Here is a 16,455-nt window from a genome sequence, read left to right on the forward strand (position 1 = left end):
CCATCAAAGAGAGGAGCACTCAGCGCAGACCTGGTCAGCCATGCAATCAATTCCCATTATTTCTTTCTGAAAGCAACAAGCTTCTGTGAAGCTATATTTGTTCCATTTTGCTTGGGTGGATGATTTTACATTAATAATGAGATTAACGGTGAAAAATATTCACATGCTGAGTTCTCAAATCCCTATGTGGAACTTCAGTGTTTGTTTTCCTTCTATGATGAGATATCGGTGAAGAGAAAAAAAAGAGTGCTGAATATGTGCTGGCCACCTGCTGTGGTCAGCAGAATGCAGAGTTCAGAGGAGAAAGAAAATGATAAAGTCATAATTTGGTTGGACTGGATGGGACCTCAATGATCAACCACTTCCAACCCCTGCCATGGGCTGGCTGCCCCCAGCAGATCAGGTTGCCCAGGGCCCCATCCAGCCTGGCCTTGGCTTCTCCAGGGATGGGAAACCCACAGCTCCTCTGGGCAGAACACACATTGGAGGACCCTGCACAGCTGTACTAGTTAGCAGATGAGACTTGCTTAGCTTGTATTAAGACAGATGACATCATTGCTTTAAAAGGCAAGACTTACCTGGTTAGGATGCTGGGAAAATTCACTTCCACATGATGTTCATGATCCTACCCAAGTTCAGCTGATAGCAACGTCAGTGCTTGATGGAAGCTTTCAGTAGCATTCCCAAGGAATTCCATTTCCTCCAGCCAGACATACTCATCACATAACAGCATGATGGGCTCTGGTGATACCTGGGACAGGCAGGGTGCTGCAGCTGAAGGACCACAGGCAAGATAAAATTTCCCATTAAACCAAATTTTAACTTTGACACAGAGTCCATGGATGTATCCTGATCACTGCTATCTCTATGGTTTCTCCTGACTGTTTTGGAAGCAGCAGCATTTTCTTGCCACCCTCCACTATCTCCTCTTGGGAAACAGCAAGGTGTTTCTGCAGAACCAGGCCTGTTAAGTAAACCTCTGCTGCAGGGCATGACTCATTCAACTCATCGCATTTTCTCTGCCCACACCCTAGAGCCACTGGGAAGCCTCAGGGAGCTTAAATAATGCGAGAGCATCAAACACTGAACCTTCTACTCCTTTAACATTTCCAGTTCAACCACTCTGTTTTCAGCCTCATCACATAGGGTGGTGAAGAAAAGAGATGTGGTGTTGGGCAAGGTTTGCCTTACAGTGTTGTGTCAAGGGGAAAGGAACGAGAAAGTGTTCCAATGCATGGGCAGCTCCTCAGCAAAACCATTTTCTTCTCCCTTCCCAGTGGCCCAGAGCGTTCCCAGATCTGGGTATGCAATGACACTACCTAGGAATAAGTTGTTTGTGCAGGGATAGCAAGGAGCAATAGCACTGGCAGGGGAAATTACAAAAGAAAGCCAGGAGAGGAATGCATTGCAGGCATCAAGGTGATCTGGGCTGTGGGTTTGCTCATGTACCTCGCTACATTACTGTATGTATCAGTGGAAAGGAAAACCATGGCAACAGAAACTTCCTTTGTACTTTAATTTATTGCCATTGAGATATTTGCCAAGTGCCAGCTCTCTGGGAAAAATGCATTTTTCATCAGCCCTACACAGAAATTAGCATCAGAAGAATTAATGCACTTAATAACTGTCAAGGAACACTGAGAAATGTGCCTGAGACATGAAGACAACTGTATTTATGAGTCCCTTCAACCTCTAGCAAACATCAGCTAACTGGATAAATGTCAGTGCAGGTTTGAATCATGATTTGGTGTCATTTTAAATTTAAGTGAAGCAAGAGTTTTCTTTATTTAGCTAACAGAGGAAGTGACATAATGAACAAAGGGCACAAGCTCCAGTTTGTGCTGCGGATCTCAGCCTTACGCCTAGAAGAAGATGAGGGCATTTCCCTAATGGGTCGAGGCTTAAAGAAATGTGTGTTTTGCATTAAGTACCTGAAAGTGTGGGCAGACATAGTAGATGCAGGGCTGAGTGCTCCAAACCCATTCCATGTCCTAGCCCACGGTTCTCCTCCTGCCACCTCACTCTGCTAACAGCACAACTTCTCCGTGTCACTGGTATCTCCATATCACATCTTGCTAATCTGCAGTGATAGAAAACAAGCAACAAGCTGCCCAGAGCATCTCCCGCCTTTGCAACCTTATCTCAAGAGAGCCTGTGTCTTGGTTTTGGCCCAAGGACAGAAAGAAGTAACCTTTTTTTCCCCTAAAACTAACGGTGAATCATAGCTAATGCATTAAATATACAGCACTCAGCCTTCAAATGCAATTTATATCACTACAGGTAGCATCATATCTTTTTGACTTTTTTAAGGAACATCAATCTCTGAGTGTTCCTTGCCTTTCCCCCCACCCCCCACCCCCCTTTAATTTAGCATACAGCCTTGCCAATAGACAGCAACACCTACTGTCAAACACACAGCACAGAATCAAGTCCTGGGCTTGCTTTCAGAGACTACAGAGACCTTCAGAAATGTGTGCTGGGAGGGGCCTGTTTTCCCATCTGAAACAACAGCTTGTCCCTGGATTTCTAGAGGATGGTGCTTTCAGATGCATCCTGGTTTGGAGCCAGACTTCCTCCTCCAAACTGACTTCCTTCTCCAAACACCTTTTGCTTGCTCTGAAGGCTGCATTGCTGACATTCATGCCATGTCTACAAGCTTGTAACAAACCGACCACTTTGTTTGGCCACATGGTTTGGAAGGGAGCATTATCTAAGTAAAACATTCAAAATGGCATCTTTACTATGAGAAAAATAGAAACAGATTCATTGTTCTGCTGATGGAAGGAATTACTTCCACCAGGGGCACGATTCAGCATGGTTAATCATAGAATGTCCTGGATTGAAAAGGACCAGAACGATCATCTAGTTTCAACCTCCCTAATTTGCACAGGGTCACCAACTACCAGACCAGTCTGCCTTGAGCCACATCCAGCCTGGAACCAATAAGAAACCACTTAACAGCATTACCTCCATATACTGGGAAGCCCTAAACTATCTGAAGTCACATGGCACTGCCATAGGCAGCTGAGGAAAGCCTCTAACTTTGTACACATCGACGATGTACAAAAGCAAAATGTGAGGATGTATCAGATCCAGAGCAGTAATATTGGAAAGATGAAAGCATACTTACAGAGAAGGATGATGTTCCTACACTTGGAGTTTGCTTTGGAAAGCCATCTCTCAAGGGAGAAAGTAAGAAAGGAGCAGGCAGAAGCAGAGATCACAGGGCACCACTCCTTATAGGATCCTGACCCAAAGTGCCCCATGAGGCAATAAGATGCTGTCTATTTTTTCCATGGCACAGCTGTGTCCAGAAACAAGGGGTCTGCTGACACCGTTCCAGTACAGAACAAACAGTGTGCTGTGGTACCAAGCAGGGCACACACGGAGCAGCCCTATGGGATGCACCACATGACAGATTCACAAAGTGAATCCTCTGAAGCACTGTAATTGCTATTTGGGATGCATTATTGCCATATGGAGGTTTTAATGGAGAGTTAAGAGCAGTGCTGACCTTTAAATACCCTACGCATTCTAAGGCTGCACTGGATGATTTTACACCAATTATTTATTAGCATTATAAGTAAATGAGTTATTATCATTCATGAATTCTGTAACAGTCAATTTGTTTCTCTGCCCAGAGCCTTGAAGTGCCTATTTCACAATTTCTTAGAGACGTAACCATAGGAACTAAGTGGTTGGCAACATAAACCTTCATAATTAATGATGATAAGCCTTCACCCTATTGAGTGATACTGAAATGCATACAGAGCTGATGGAACACACCTCAAGGGCCACAGGGCCCCAAAGGCAGCAGCACATCGACTCACTGTATGTAACACTTGAGCGACTGCCTTGGCTCAGCTGTGTGGTTTTGCAGCTCTCCCACAAAGATGCATTCTGTGAAATGGAAGAACACGAAGGCAGATTTTCTGCCCTGGAAAGCAGCAATCCCTCTGAGCCCTAATGGAGAACAAAGCAGTGCCCCTGATCTTCTCTCTGAGTATCACAGAGCAATGGGAGATGGCAAGGGACAGCACTTACCCTGGGGATGGGCTTCCCCAGGAGCACTCAGCATGCAGTACCCAGGAGGAGTTCTGATGTAGGCTCTTCATACAGGGCCAAGAACAAGATGCATGAATAGTATCCTTTCTGCAGCTCAAACAAGGTGCACTGCCCATTTGCAAACTGGCTTGGCTGTTACTAGCAGTCACCCGCAGTGTTCTCCAGGGGAAAAAAAAAAAAGGGAGAAGAAACCTATAGAGATACCTGTAAGATTCCCAGTACGTTTGTGAACTGTGAACAACAGGGAGCAAAAAGGGCTGCCCATGCTGATGGGATCAGCCCCATTGAGGATCAGAATAGGTTTTCCATCGAGTATTTCCTGAAGTAAAACTTGACAATGGACACAGCAACTGCTTCCCTCCTTTCACCCACTACAGAAAAGTGAAGTGTTCTAGGAAAGAAGTTGTACAGGCTGTGGATACTTCCATGAGCAGATACACATACCAATAAATGCTTAGCCAAACTTTCTCTATACAGCACCTGGCAATAAGAAGCCCTCATTTCACTGCTGCAGCGCAATAACCTTCACAATGGAGAAACGTGCTTGAATATTTATTTACATTAAGTAAATGACACCCATCCTTTAAGCAGGTTGTTCGTTATCTTTGTCATCAGAAACACTCAGAATCCTCTGTGTCTAAATGTATCCAATTTGGTACAGATACACAGGCACTAGCAGATAACATCGTCACACAAGATAATAGGCTCCTGCTGCTAGATAAACACTTAGGGGAAGATGCACATTTGAATTCTTATTCTGTTGGTTTTAATGAGATGCCATCAGCCGAAGTTTACCCCCATATTTAGATGTCATTAAGAGAAGCTCTTTACAATCATAACAGTAAAAACGTTCCCAAGAATTTTTAGAGTAATTTCTACTGGAAATAGGTTTTTCTTGCAAAGTGTTTCTTTGCAGACTTCATACAGGACTGCATTGGTGAACAAGGAACCACAGGCAGCAAGGATGGGTCAGAGGGATCTCATGGAGCAGCCTGGGATGGTTCCTACTGTGGCCAAGTGTACCCTGGAAAGGTTTGGACCTGAGGAGAGCCCCTGTTTACAGCAGTTTCATCTCTTCATCTTCATCCCAAGCACACAGGCTCTCTCCTGAACCACTCACAGAGAAGGAAATGCATCTGATTTTCAACCTACCACTATTTCTGGAGGACGTTTTCCACAGCCTGCCCCCTTCTACATAGGATTGCATAGAGACTTTAAATAAACAGTAGTTGACCATCATACCCCTATGTTACATAAAACAGCACTGCAAGATCCTGCTCTGAGGTGTCACAAACTATTTGCTCCTTGTCAATCAGCCCCCAAACTATACAGTGTCAGCCAGGAAGAGCTGAGCTGTGAGTCCAGACAATGACATGAAGGGCTGCCCCTGCATCCTCTACTGCTCCCCAACAGCAGCAGCTTCCTGAAGCAAGAAAAGGCTTAAATCAGACAGGTTTACTGCTTCTCCTCCCTGTCTGCTCCACACACTGCAAAATTCAAGTGCATCCAGCTCTGCATTCCTAGAACCTTGGTAACATCTGAGGATTTTAGGGTCTCCAAAATTCACATTCTCCTTCATATTCCAGCAGGGATAACTTGGAGTAATAATGATTTGGCCATATATACTCATATATTCTATCACTTTACACTCTAAGCAACTGCCTGTGGGTACAAAAACACATTTAAATGTATGCAAACCAAGTTAGCAAATGTCAGCTAGAGGTCTTAAATACAAACTGTGCCTCTCAGCCTCCAGGCTAGAAATCTAAATAAACAGATATTCTTTGCACTATGCTCTGAAGATTAAATTTAGCCTTTGTTAGACAAACAAAGGACACTGGTATTCTTTTCTATATATGATAAGCTTAAGGCATATATAATCAAGGCTTAGACCATTTGACATATTTTAGGTTAAGGACTTTAGCAGGGGAAGGGAAGTTTTAATACCTCTAGGAAAAGAGAAACGATTTTACAGCTTTTCCAAGTACACAGTCTACTTTATGCATGTTTCCAAAGTCAATGCATGTTAGCAGGCTCCTAACACATATACCAGCTTAGACTGAAGATAAGGATGATGTAACTTCTCCAAACACTACTTTCCTCATTATTTCAATGTGATGTTTACCTGGAAATGGCTGTCCAGTCAGGGCTGTGTCAGTTTGATGCAGCACCTGTGTCTCTTCTGAGCAACAGAGCTTGGCTTGCATCACGAGGATGGGGTTCCCAGAACTTCATACCCCTTCTGTGAGCTGCAGTCAGCAAGATGCACATCTGCAGGCTCCAAAACCTCCACACCTTTAAGAAAGGCAAAAATATCTCAACCACAGAACTGTAGAATCATCAAGGTTGGAAAAGGCCATCCAGACTAGCCATCATTTTTCTACATGTGCTTCTCCGCACCCAAGGGAACTGTTAAAATGACAGGTATGGAATAAAGAAGGTTTGAGTTCTTAGTGGTTCCTCTGGATGACGGAGGAGTGGTTTACAGCCTAACGCTTACCAAGAATCTGAAAGAAAAAATCAGAAATGACCTGTAGGGAAAATTGTAACACACCCACAAGGACAAAACTTGAAGAGAAAGTTAGGGAGAGACCCAGCCACTGTGTTGTATCGAAAATAGGAAAACTAAATATACCGGTGGACTATTTGCTCCTACAGGTCTGTCAGAGGGGTTTCTTGCTTTTTCTTGAGCCCCTTTTGGGCTTTGCAATATGAAATCAGGGCACATGTTCATCTCAACCTTTTCTTTTCCTCCCCTCTGAGTATTTGCATTTCTTCATATTTCTCCAGGCTGAGCTGATTAACACTTTTCTTGCTTGTGTTTCTGTTCTGCTCTAACTTACCCTGCATGTCTCTGCATTCTTTATCCGTAAACTTGTAACCCATGCAGCACATATCTATTCTTCCAGTTCAGCAATCATTAACATGAATATGAGCAGTCCACGTTCCAGCTGTAACGTGCTGCTTGTGGTTGCCACCCACACTTGATTGCTTTAATTTACCCATTTTATTTCTCTTCACGTGGCTAAATGAATTTTTTATGTCCTCAGGCCATGCTTGCTGACCCGGGAGATCATTTTATTGTGTGGTTCCTTATAGAACACTTCTAGTTCTGCTAAATTACTTCCATATTTTCTCGAGGTATGCTAGAAGATATTCTTTTGCTACGCATTTTGCAATTGAGAAGTGTTGCTTTAAGCTGGGTGCCCCAATGCTCTGAAAGTGGGAAATGAGAAACCCCTGGAAAATAGAGGGGCGGTTGAAAGGGGTGACCCAGTATCTTCAAATGATTAGTTCTACTGCATGCTCAAGGACAGCAGGTGCTATTTACAGGGAAGAAGCAGAGGGATGCCACTGTTCTTTCCTTCAAATGCCTTTTCTCCTGTTCTTTTCAACTTCAGGGAGACAGGAAGGAGGTGGATGTAGCCTGCCCCTGCCCCAAGCCTCTCTGGGTGCTTTATGACATCCTTCTAGGAGCAAGGAGACAGTGTGGACTTAAGGACTTAAATGAGCTCAGAGAACCATAATAAACGGTCTACCTCACCACCATCCACCATGAGGGACTCTGAGGCCAGAGGTTGGCCAACACTGCAAGAACAAGGGTTGAAGAGCCGTAATAACAGTTATGTTCCATGAAGCTTTGCTAAGCTGAGTTACACATCATTATGTAATCCAGAATGATTCTTAGGGCCCATTGTTATTCAACAGAGGGCAATCAATAGAACTTTATAATGTTTTGTCATGTTGTTTCAAGAATAATGGATTCGGGTACAGAGACAAGGCCTTGTAAACCCCCTGCAATAAGATACTTTATATTAGGAAAGTAGAGAACTGTGATTGTTGATCATCTAATTAAATTTCAGGCTAAGTTTGCTGTAATTTGATTTACTGATGTGCTCTGAGTGAATCACAAACATTTTGAAATAAGAGGCTAGTATGACAACTGTGCACAATGATACAGAAAATAAAGGCTTTTTCCATGCCAATTGGAAATAAATCCACAGTTATTTAAATAAAGGCATGAATTATTTATAGAATTTCTGTAGCACAAAGATGCTGATGCAAACACTATCATAACAGAGAATATAAAAGCAAAAGCTAAATATGTGACTTAACTGCCAATGATTCCATAACATGTCTGCAGAAATAGTACTTGGTTTGCTATAGAAGGCTTCATACATATAGTGGGCAAGAGTTTTCCTATATTGCGTTTGTGCAGTCAATATGGTCATCAATATGGTCAGACTAAATAATTTTATCCTAGAATGAGATATTTGTTAATGTTATCTTGTGGAGAATGTGTCTCTTGGAAACATCCAGCCAGACTTGCCCATATCCACCAAATGATCTATTATTTAATGCCTTCCATCAAAAGGAAGCATCTTGCAAGATGAGGGGGAAGAAAAACCAACAAAAAGCATCTGTAAACAACATAAATGCAGCAGGACCTTAGGTCTAGACCAGAAATATCTGCAGAAAATATTCACTGGTGTTTTGTGTAAATCAGAGCTAGCTCCGTTTGGTATATGATCGTATCTGAGCTCTCTGCTCCATGGAAATGATTTGGAGCTGCAGATATGTCTGTTAAACAGTGGCTATTTGGCTGCCTCAAGCAAGAGTTTAAGGATCACGGCTCATGCAAGGTGCAGTGAAAGATTGGTTCAAATCAGTAAATAGAACTTGGTAGATTCAGAACAGAATCCATGGAAAAAGATGTGAACCATGCTATGCTGCTTCAGAGTCCCACTGCTAGGATTGTGTTATTTCAATTATAAGCTGCCCTGCAGCTGGTAATAAAAGAAGTGAAATGATAGCCTCAAGGTGCTGTGCTTGCTGCATCTGTAGTATTAAGCAGTGGCCTCATCCCATCTGTAACAGGGCATCACCTAAAGAATAACCTTGTTTTGCAACACAGCTAAACTTGGCTTTTCAGAGAGGGAATGGGCCCCCCAGAGCTCACACAAAGACAAAGCTGCTTCATAGGAGCACATCAGCAAAACATAATTTCCAGAGGAGCTCTTAATTGACTGCACTTGTGGAAGATGCATCAAAATGTCCCAAAATGAGCACATTGTTGCTTTTTCAATTTGCTGACAGTTTGCCTGCAGGTAAACCTCCAGCACACTAATAGTTTTTCTTGGCCAACATAACCAATATAGATTTAGTATCTCTCTTTGCTAAATAAGAGGAACATTTACGATAGCTGCTGGCTAGAAAATTAACCAAGTGAACTCTTCAATTTCTTTGTCCCTCTCTGTCTCCCTCATTAATTTTTTATGGAAAGCAAAGACTAATTCTGTCTCTCTGCTTGTAATCACATTCAAAACATGTTCATGACTCAGTAATCTGCTTATGAACATTGCCGTACTCTGCAGTAACTCTGCAGACACCCACATTTGGGGCGGTCTGAATGCTCACACGGTTTGCATTTGCCAGCAGGGCTTTTTTTTTTTTCCCTTTTCCTTGCAGTTTAGACTCTCCTCCATTATGAAAGCTAAGGAGAGGAACAGGAAACCCATCAAGCCAACGTTAGGAGCCATAAGATGCTATTCACCACGCTGTAAAACTCTACTAAGCGATTTCTGATGGCTAAATTTAAAACATACAACTTCTGCTGGTGCTGCATAGAAACAGAGCCCAGCCTGAAAGGACAGATGTGCAATCCCACATTCGTTCCCTCAATGCAAGGGAAGTCTGATCCAAATTTGATATTTTGGCTTGAGCAAATGCAAATAGCGTCCTTCCTCTGCATACAGAACACACCGTGGATGAGGCTTCATTTTAAAATTACACTAGATGCCTGCATGGGTAACTTTCTGAGCCATGTTCAGCATCATAATTACCTGCTTCAATCAGCGATAGGTTGCTGTCACACAACAGGGCCATCCAATTGGGTGGTAGCTTTGCTTGCAGTTATTATTCCTCTTTCTGTCCCAGATAAAGGCCTCTTGGGAGCAACTCCAAGAAGGTATCCATGTCACCTTCCAATAGCTACTGGAATAAACAATGACCAAGGTGAACTCACATTTAACAGCAATAACTTGTGTGCCCCTCCCAAATAGACAGAAGGCAGTGAAACACAAGGGACAATTCCATGGGAGCAGCAGACATACAGCTGGGCTCACTATGGTTGTTTGCGTAGCTTCACAACCCCGCTAATTCTACCTAAGAGAGAAATGGTGAAGGAAAGTGATAATAATTACCAATTAGGCAAATGAGCTTTTAGTTACAGCCAGATTTTAGACCACAAAAATAAAAGAGATGAGCACACATGCCAAAATCAGCTGTCTTGCACATTAATTAATATATTTACTTATTGGAGGAATCTGTGGACAGCACAAAGGCGCTGCCAAGAGGGTCTGTAGCAAAAACTGAGCGTTTCTACTTCAATCCTTACTCAATACACAACAGACATACACATATATACCACACAGAGAGCTGGTGATGTATTCCAGTGTTCTCTCATGCTTCCTGCAATCACAGTCACTAACAATAATATTTTGGAAGAAGCTAATTTGTCATATCATCAAAAGAAAACAAGCACGGCCTTCCCAGCTCTGCTCATGCAACAACACACACACACACACACACAAAAGATTCCTTTATCCTAAAGAATGATCCACGAGTTGCCTGAAAATAAGCACGTGGAAATAAACACCACAGATATAAATGGGAGAGAGTACTAAATGAGATGTTTGTTAGGTGAAGAAATAAGGCAGCAACTCTTGCCTTCTCCTCTAAACTAATCCTGTTTGATGTAACGTGTTCATTATGGTGCGCTTACAGCCAGGCAGGGATTTGCTGGAAAGATGTGGTTGTGGAGACATGCAAGTGGGTCAGAACAACACACTGCTGTGTGCTGAATCCAATCATGTCTTAACAGTTGCCCCTTGGAGGAAGTGTGAGGACAAAAGCACTCTGCTGCCAGCTAAGCAAAAACCCTCCTCAAAGTTCCTGTGCGGAACGTACTGTACTTCTGCTTATTTACTGTTTCTTTGTTTTATTTTGCCAGCCACAGTATTTCCATATTAATGGAGAGCATGCTCATTTTAGGCTTTAAAACTGGGTCAGCACACCCAGAAAATTCACACCAAACTGCAGCTCCTGAGCACAGATAGGCAGAGTTGTCAAAATGTTCTCATCACTGAGTAAATTTGTGCTTAGAGCAAAACCAACAGCCCGGAAAACACAAGTGCCCTGCAAGCTATCAATTAGCCCTTACATCAGGAGAAACTTGTGTCAAAAGGAAATTACTTCCATCTTATGGAAAGAAATTCAGCTCTGCTCTGACTTAAGGAAAAGGACAGCTTAGGTAAGACTCGATTTGCTGGAAGAAAGGGGAAGGTCTGTGCCGTTTGGTGAGCTCCTATAGGCACCTCCTATAACCTCGGTGGGTACAGTTGTAGCTTACAGATTTTCTGAGACTTTAAAGATTTTCCCTTCCTCACCGAGGCCACACAAAATTGCTTTCAGGAGCTGTTTGCACAAAAGCCATGAAGTCCAAAGTCTCAAGACCAGGACAAGGAATGTGTTGGACACTGAGCTCTCCTTTCAAACCCTTTGCCCAAGTCAGTTGCAGTGGGGACATAAAGCAGTTCTCCCAGACCCTACCTATGCAATTGCCTGCCCTGGGCTATGTGCAGTTCAGGGGGAAAATAGTGTCTTTTAGGAAACTGGTATTTTATAGAGAAAATATATCTCTTCAATTCTCCAGACATCTGACTGTGCTGGCTGCTTGTAGCACATTTAGAAGAACCAGGGGCAGCATCCCATCCCATTCCATCCCATTCCATCCCATCCCATCCCATCCCATCCCATCCCATCCCATCCCATCCCATCCCATCCCATCCCATCCCATCCCATCCCATCCCATCCCAATGCATCTGTGCAGCTGTTGGGGAAAACGTGAAGCAATGTGACTGGTGTGGGACAGCACAATTCAAGATGTATGAGGAGGGCACTATTTTTGACATTCTGGGAGTTTCATTTGCAATGGCTCAAATTGGACTTCTGGTCTTTTCTGAGCCGCTTTTACAGCAGTTTTATTTAGCTAACCCTTATCAAGACTATGCCTCAAAAGCACAGTTTTTCATTAAGACAATTGACATCTGTTGTTTTTCTTTTTTTCCTGATAAACTCAGAAAATTTGGAGCAGATCTAGGATAGGAAAATATCTGAAGCACTTTTATCCCAGGTTACACTTAGCAGTAGTGCTTCCCAGCTCCATATCAAACACAGAGCCAGATGGTGGTAAGCAGGTGAACTTCTCCCTCCTGTGGATCTTTGTGCAGGCCTATGTAGGCAGTAATGAAGCCTACACAGAGCACTCCAATACTCAGAGGGTTTTTCAAATGCAAAGATCAAACCTTCAAACTGAAGGGTAGGTAGAAAAGTCTAAAAGACTGTTTTATTATCTCTAGTTCTGGGAGATGTGCTACTAAACTGCTGCAAGTTATGCTTAGGTGGGGAAAAGTGTCTTGTGCATGACTGAGCTGACATGATAGAGTGAACTGCCAGGCAGAAACATGGCATAGAAATCCACATAAAATGTCCCATAGATCTGAGGGAAGTCAGAATTTCCTCCCAAATCACCCCCACTTCTCTGCCTTCCTGCCCTGATGTTTTCCTGCTCCAGTCTCTTTATCTTCTTCTACATAGAAAAGAACTGTAGAGCACTTAGAGTTGGAAGGGACCTCTGAAAACCATCTAGTCCAAATCCCCTGCAACAAGCAGGGACACCACAGCTAGAATGTGGTGACAAGACATCCTCAAAGCTGAATCTTTCCCCTATTTACAGTGCCCCAGTCATCCTCTATCTGCTTCCCTTCCTTTTTGCCTCTCTGCCTATGGATCAACTATAGAAAATCAATAAATTAAACATTAACCTTTACCATGTAGAGATTTCCCAGCCAAAAGACTCAAGAGAAATAAAAACTCACCTCCCTTTCTCCAGCCAAGGACCTTCCAAGGGTTTCAGCCCTACGAGGTAACTGAGGACACAGAGGTGAAATTTGCTGAGATGCATTTTCCCACTCAGGATCTAATTTAGTGTTATTGGCTGTCTGTGGCTCCCAGCCCCAGGCCAGGCTGTCCAGTTTCCAAACAGCCCCCAAACGCATCGTCTCAGACACAAGGGAACTGAATACAAAGGAAAATAACCTTTTTGAAACACACAATGGCTCTCGAGCTACTGAATGGAGTAAATGTAAATGGAATCCTCAAGATCAGTTGATTAGAAAAAAACCACAACATAACGCATAAAAGGATTTCAAGCAAGGTACATTTTCAAATAAGGCATACAATCCTCCTTCTAGTTTCAGTATTGCAATACAGGGCTACATCTATCAGCATGGTGCACAGGATGCACAGGTCACAAGAGTTCAGCCTTGAATTTGTAGGAAAAAATGATGCTGTATGTATTTTCCAGTTCTTGCCTACATTAAACTCCCCACCTTGAGATATGCAACACTTACCAGCTCACACATCTGACATTTCCTGCAATCCTTGCTTTGACTGAATGCCCGTCCTCCTGTTTTGGACTATTTCAGAGCCTGTTAACAAGGAAAAACAGAACTGGCCAGGAAAATAAATTACTATTTGAAAAAGATCACAGCAGCTCCGACATGTTTCTAAGTAACTGGACAGAGGAAGGTGACAGCAATTGTAAACCACAGGCCCCAAAGTACCCAGACTAAGTGACCATGCATTAGAAATCAGGCTTTATGTTCTTCCAAAGGCATCCATTTTTCTTGTGTTAATGCCTAATTCAAATCAGTTATTTGATGTTTAAGAGATCACTGTAACTTGCTGGCAAGAATACATTGATGAGCTACTGTCACGTCACAGTACTTTCAGGAAAGACTTGGCACTAAAGCTAGAAAACTGACCCCTAACCTACGTCCATAGATAGGGAAGGCTTGAAATACTGAGGTCTATTTTTCAGAGAGATGTTGCACAGATAATAGCAATCGTGATACAGTACAGCATCGAGTTGCATCTTTGTCAGAGCTTTGCAATGGACAGTAAGAGGGTACACTTACGAAACATCCTTTGACAAAAGACTTGCCCCATTTGAAGGGACTGAGGCTGCTCAGCTCCATCGAAGAAAGCTTTAGTGCTGCCTCCAAGCGCACAAGCTTCTAGGGACACATAGGGTGATTTTACTTCCCTTTTTGCTGTTATTCTGCAAAACAAGAATGGGCAGTGCCCAATACAGGCTGAATTGATTATAAGGAAGCATTCAAACCTTGTGGAGCTGAATCAAGATGTGCCTCGATAGCAGGGATAGGGCTCAGGTGAAGGGTTTCCCTCCCTCAGCTCTGCTGCAGATCTTGCTGGGTACAAAACACCTTCGCAGACTTCCACCCTGCTCTAGTGGCTCAAGTCACCCACCAGCCTTTTGTAATTGGCTCTGCAACAACAAACAACAACAAAAATAGAGAGAAACTGCCTCTCGGTGAAGAAAAATTTGCAAGAAGGAAAAGATGAATGTGGAACAGCTGTGCTGTGGAGTTTGTGAACAATTTGCTGAAAATAAACTTTAATGGCAAATTAAGAACAGAAATTAGCTCTGCAGAGCTCTGTGCTCTCAGTGTGTAACTTGGTTGCACAGCTCGGCACCGGGAGCAGCTCTGCTGGCAGGAGCTCCTCAGGAGCAGGCAGTGACATGGGAGCTGCTTTCCCACAATCTGCTCAGCTCCGGGCAGGTTTTTCTGCTTTCAGAAACCCCAACTGCACTGAGCCCATTCAGGAAGCAGAAAGGAGACAACAGCCAAGTGCATCAGCTCAGCTCTTCCTTTCCCCTCCACATCGCTCCCAAGAGGTAAAGTGATTTTTGGGCAGCTGTCAGATGCTATCACTCATGTCAGGAAAGCTGTGGGCTGCCCAGTTTAGCTGTTCCTCTGCAAGATGGATTTATTTTCCCCTGTCGCAATCAGGATGGCATCACCCCAGTCTGACCAGCCCTGGGTCTCTCCAGTGATTTCATCTTCTATCCCAGGTGTTGCAGGGAGCTGACAACTAACAGGCAGTGTGCACTCCATGGGCCAATTTGAATGCATTTTCTGAGCTTGTCAGAAGTGTGAACCCTTCAGCCTGCATCTGTCCCATGTATCCAACAGAACAAACTCCAGCTCCATATTCCACTTCCTGCTCTGATCTCAGCTGAGGCAGTTTGCACCGTGCCATGCACTGCCCTGCAAGGGGCAGCTCTACTACATCCAGTGACACCTCTTTTTTTTTGGCTCTATTTGCCAGCAAACCTTGTCCTGGAGAAGCCCGTAGCTTTGGGTTCAGCATCAGTGTCAGCTCCCTCCCTGTCCAGGGAATGCTGGGGTCACCATCCCTGGAGGTGCTCCAGAACTGTGGAGGTGTGGCACTGAGGGATGTGGTTATGAGCATGGCAGGGTGGGCTGGGGCTGGACTAGACGATCCTAGAGGTCTTTTCCCACCTGAATAATTCTGATCCTGCTGCCAGTGCCTCAGCACGTTGGAGGAGCTCCCCATGAGCACTGGGTCCCTGGTCATGGAGAGTTTCTCTGCTGCACACTGTGTGAGCAGGGTCTGTGAGTTAAACCCCTTGGCTCCATCATCAATTTCTCCCACAATGGCTGAACACTGACAGGGAGAGGGAAGGAAACAGAGCTATTCCTCCTCCTCTGAAAGGATAAAGGCCAATAAAAAATGGGTATTGGCAGTCTGGCATGAATTACCACATACACTGGTGTTCTGAAATGTCCCAGCTTTGCCAACATGCCTGACTGCTTTGTGGACATTGAATAAAATGACCCCAGACACAACAGGATCCACTTATGCCTACAGAAATGATGGCAATTCATCCTGTGGCTCATTCAGCCAGCTCCAATCACTGATTTTGCTTCAGTTAAGAAAAGACATAAATCTGCCTAATTTTTCTCTCTGTAATTCACATCAGACAATCTCCATTTACTAAATGTGATTGATAAATGAATTAATTGCACGACATTCATTCCTGACATCAGTACAGAACATGGAAACTGGAAAGAACACAGTAGGAACCTCTAATTCTGGAAAATAAGTGCTGGATTATTCAAGAAATTTTTGAGCTCAGTACCGAGAGATTTTCAGGCTCAGTACCAAGGAAAGATTTAAAGCCTATTTAACCTTGTATAGTTATTGTATAGTTCAATTCTTCCTCTTCTAACACTGTCAGCTGCCAGAAGAGATCACAAGAGTTCCACGGCCAAACATGAAAGCCCATTTGGATGGACATATTGCATCTGGCAGAAAAGATTTCCCACGTTGCTTCTTGTTTTTTGGACTTGTTCTGCCACTCCAAAGAGACAAAAGATCTTTTCCTTCTTTTTTAATATCCAGCCAGTGTGTAAAACAAAAATATTTCCTCTTCAGCCC

General features: G+C 43.5%; 1 long non-coding RNA gene across 4 annotated transcripts in view; it reads right to left on the minus strand.

Moving 5' to 3' along the window:
• The window catches only part of LOC107312647 (uncharacterized), a 24,129-nt gene extending 9,660 nt beyond the window's left edge, over positions 1 to 14,469 (minus strand). Inside the window, exons 1-6 of one of the 4 annotated variants that reach the window (XR_014945109.1) lie at positions 14,312 to 14,469; positions 13,539 to 13,616; positions 9,909 to 10,059; positions 6,191 to 6,360; positions 1,932 to 2,080; positions 579 to 774 (exon numbers count right to left, since the gene is read on the minus strand). This is a non-coding gene — a long non-coding RNA (uncharacterized LOC107312647). Of the gene's footprint in view, positions 1 to 578; positions 775 to 1,931; positions 2,081 to 3,130; positions 3,700 to 6,190; positions 6,361 to 9,908; positions 10,060 to 13,538; positions 13,617 to 14,311 lie in introns of those variants that run through there. The other 3 variants (XR_014945110.1, XR_014945111.1, XR_014945112.1) reach the window with 3 other exon arrangements.
• Positions 14,470 to 16,455: the final 1,986 nt, after the last annotated feature.

This window comes from Coturnix japonica, chromosome 4 (genome assembly GCF_054131305.1).
Source record: "Coturnix japonica strain WE chromosome 4, WE-NBRP24, whole genome shotgun sequence".
In the NCBI taxonomy this organism is placed as follows: domain Eukaryota; kingdom Metazoa; phylum Chordata; class Aves; order Galliformes; family Phasianidae; genus Coturnix; species Coturnix japonica.